Below are 4,472 nucleotides of genomic sequence, written 5' to 3' on the forward strand. Positions count from 1 at the left end.
ACAACAAACAAGCTAGACAATATCCTTGTTCTCGGGGAGTTTACTTCCTTGAAGAAGGAGGCAGATTTGTACAAAAGAGTAAAGGAAAATGAAGATGTAGAAAGGCAGGCTATGACTAACTTTGAAAGGTCATTAAGGCTTGCTAAAGAAGTTAGCCACATTTCAAGAGGTTATAAAGAACAGTTGAGAGTTTTTGAGAAAAGACATGAATAGTTTTTTTTTAATAAAAAAAAAATCTTTCTGGCATCTATGTAGAGGAGTAAGAACCACGACATGGTGACCAACGGGAAATGTGTTCTCACAGTACTATCGAGAAATCAAAGAGGCCTAGACTGTGGAAACAAAGCGATGATAGAGAGAAAGGGAACAATGTAAGAGGGATATAGGGAGTAAAGTCAAAAGAAGGTGTTAGTCATCTTTATTTGAAGAATGAAGAGGAAAAATGCAGAGTTGCGTATGACTACAAATTACGTATTTATTTGTTGCCTATTTACTGAAAACCCACTATATGCCAAGCACACTGAGCAAGTATTTTGGAGATTTAATGGTGAGCCAAGCTGGTCAGGAATTGACTTATGAAATCTAGTGGTGAAAATAATCAAATAGGCACTTAGATAAATGTGTAATCATAAATTAGGACACATGCTACCAAAGAGAATAATAGGAAAGTCATAATTTACAAATAGAGAAGGTCTCACTGAAGACATGAGATTTGAGCTGAGACCTGATGGGTGAGGAGGAGTTATCCAGACGGAGTCAGGGGTGAGTGCATTAGGCAGGGGAAACAGCCCTGAGGCAGGAAAGGGTTTAATGCATTGGAAGATCCAGAAAATGAGTGAAAGGAAGAATGGGACAGAATGAATGAGAGAGGTCAGCAGCGAGCAGTTCACACAAGCCCCCTAGCCACATCAGAGGGTGAGAATAATAATTCACAGAGCCCTAGGAAACAACAAAAGAGTTCTGAGCAGACATTCTGCCTTGACAGATTAGTGGACAGAGGTGTCATACCAGGAGGCCAGGCATGCAGGAGCAGCAGATCTGGAAGCAGATAGCAAGGACCTTGGGGCAGGGAGGGGGGGTTCTAAATTTAAGGGGACTTGTGACTTGCACGTGGAGATATCTAGAAGGCATTAGATAGTGGGTCTGAAGGTGGCCAGAGAAGTCTTGCCTGAATTGGGAATTATTAGTTTAGAAAACACAGCTGAAACTACACTGTAGATGTGATTCCCCCAAAGAGAACATGTAGATGAGAAGAGAAACCCACAAAACGGAAACTCCTAAAAGTGCTGAGAAAAAGACTACAATCTACCAGATGACTCAGGCTGGAATATTGTTCCCAGATCCCAGAGCAGTAAGAAGAGGAAATTGTGGATGCAAATGAGGAGTCCAAGAGGACACTTTTATGGCAAAGGAATGTTATTTCTATGCCCCTTCCATGTCAGAAAGTTAATCTTGTTAATGAACTTGACTTCTACATGCGGCCAATTCAGAAATTAAATAAAAGCAGTAAGCTGATCTTTAAGGGAAAATTTGAATTGGTCAAAATAACCTCTTCTTTTTGTAAACATAAGAAAGTCCTGTGATTATGCAACTGTGTGAGTACAAGGCCGGCCAATATTACATAATTTCATATGGGTCCCCACCCGCTTTATGATATCAAATGTATAGAAGCAGATTTGAATAAGCAGAGAAATGAAATAGGTGTCAGGAAGCCTGGACGAAATTATCGCTCTGCCATTGGCAGATGTTGAGACCTGAGATAAATCGCTTTTTTTCTGGACTTCAAGTTTATCATCTGTGAATTACGGAGAATGGACTTGATTATGCTGCTAGTCTCTTACAGTGTTCAGAATCTGTGATTCTATTAAAAGGCAGACTAGCAGCAACTAGCTAATTCTTACTGAACTTCTATGATGTCCCGGAGCTATGCATACATTGTCTCATTTCATATACACAGCATCCCTATGAGTTTAGCATTGCTGCTCCTGTTTAGAGATGGAGAAACTAAATGTCGGTAGAAAGAATTTGGGTTTTGGTGTGTGATAAACCCGGGTTTTAATATTTTCTAATACGTACTTATGCCATTTACTGACTTATTGCCTCTACTCCAAATTCACCCTTCATTGCCCTGCTTTGTGTCGTTGAAACTGGACCCTGTAAATATTTCTCCCTTGCCAGCTGGTGCAATGCTAAACTTTGCCAGTAGAGGGCGCTGGTGGGGTACTACAGGAAGAAGGGTCTTCTCTTCCTGGTTTCAGTGTACATTCTTGCTTCCCGCTTCGTTGGTGCACAGTGTCCAGCACGTACAGGACTCCTCTGGGTTCACGACTCAGCAGGTTGCCCTGGCATCCCAATGGGCGGCTGCCCAGAAAATGCCAGCATCACTCGCATGAGCAGCTGCCCAGGGGATCTTAGTGGCATCCCAGAGTTCTGGATTCCTAGAGAGTTTCGTCAGCACCCCAGGGAGCGGTTTCCCACCTGTAGCACCTCAGCAAACCCGTCCAAGGCCAGTGAACGCCAGCCACGCCCTCTACAATGGGGCTGGAATCTCAGCCCGGAGGTGGGGCTGGGAGGGAGGGCACCTTGGGTACTCTTCCTCCACCCTAGAGGCGGGAGTTGCTCCCTGAATCTGCTATTCCTTTAGTCTCTCCAGCAGTAGATCTTCTTTGTAACTGGAAGAATTTGCCAACAATTATTTATATTTAACTTGTCTTATTCATATCACAGTGTGGTTTCTATCTCCTGACTGGAACTGGCTGACCCACTTACTATGTGGCTTAGACAAAGTTAACTTATCCTCTCTTAGCTTCAATTCCTTCTTCCATAAAATGGAAATCATAATCATAATACCTCCCTTGCCAAACATCCTAAAGAAAAACTGGAGATGCTGTAATATGCAGCACATAAAATGGTGTCAGTCGTAAGTGCTCAAGAGTTGAAGTTTTATTATTATTATAATTATTAATTTATCCAAGGTCATACATCTAGCAAATGGTGGATCTGGGATTGAATCTGCTTCTAAATGATTCCACAGATTATTTTCCTTCCACAGTTTATTGTTAAAATATCCATCCCTTGAGAAGCATGAGCCCTTTGAAGGAAAACAGGTTAAAAGCGTGGGTTTGGGAGTCAAGAAGTCTGAATCCTGGTACCGACATTTATCAGTTTTGTGTCCCTGAGCAAGTTACTTAACCTTTCTAAGCCTCGGTTTCTTTAGGATATAAAGAAAATGAAAGATACAGGGATGATTATGCAAAGTGCCTTGCAGAGTTCAACAGTAAGTATTATTAGCCTTGTTTCCCTCATGCTCAGCATGACTCTTGGAATATAAAAAGCACTCAGCAGAAGTTGGCGCTGGTGTAGTTATTGTTATTTTGTGCATTCAACAATGTTGTTGACTGAATAAGTTCAGAAAGAAGTGCCAACTGGTAGAGAACTTTCCTTTAAAAATATAGGGGCAGAGGGTGCAAGAATAGTTCAGTGGTAGAATTCTTGCCTGCAAAGCAGGAGACCCGGGTTCGATTCCCAGCCCATGCACTTCCCAGAAAACAAACAAGCAGGCAAAACAAGCAAGCAAAAAGTCAACACATAGTGCTGCAATAACAGAATACTCACATGGAAAACTAATGAAATGTGACCCCCACCATACAGCATACAAAAGAAAAAAAAAATAGGGGGCCAGAAAAACATCCCAAATAACTATTAAAAAATAAAAAATAAAAAACACCCTCCCCTTCCATCCAGCCCCTGGGCTAATGGGCAGCAGCCCAAGAATCTGAAATTTCTCTTCCAGAAGACAAGAGGCCATAACTACACTCGTTGCCAAGCAGCCCAAGCAAGGAACACACAAACAGATCAGGCTGACCCACCGAGGGAGGGATCAGATTCTGCTAAAGAGATGTGTAAAGTGGCACCTGTGGTGAGGGAATTTCTGGGAAAGTGGGGAGGTTATGAGGATGCTTTTGAGGGGCAGCTACTCATCCCCAGAGCCAACCTGGCACAATAACAGTCACAACTACTGTTTGCTGAGCCCTTCCCTGTGCCCCCTCTGTGCTAAGCCCTTTGCACACTTCCTTCCTTCATTTTTGCACTCCCGAGAGCTGGGTATTAAATCTGGCAGCTTCAACTCCAAACAGTCCTGGGCTATGACTGAGGCACAAAATCTTTGTGACCTTGGACAAGGTACTGCAGCTCTCTGAGGTGTTTTGTAAAACAGAAAACAGTGCCTACCTCACAGAGGTGAAGGAGCAGAAACTACAGTAAACATTAAACTCCCACTCACCCTCCACAGAGCCTCCCGAACCCAAGCAAAGCTCGGGGCAGGAAGTGAAAGCTCACCTAGGACAGTCTGGCTTCAGAACAGCAGCTCTGAGTTCAGATTTCTTGAGGAAAACCATGTATGCTAAAAGCTAAAAACACATTCGAAAATTATCGCTGGGTAGAATTGGCTCTTGGCCAACTTGTGGGGAAAA

The sequence above is a fragment of the Tamandua tetradactyla genome, chromosome 2, assembly GCF_023851605.1.
Source record: "Tamandua tetradactyla isolate mTamTet1 chromosome 2, mTamTet1.pri, whole genome shotgun sequence".
Lineage (NCBI taxonomy): Eukaryota > Metazoa > Chordata > Mammalia > Pilosa > Myrmecophagidae > Tamandua > Tamandua tetradactyla.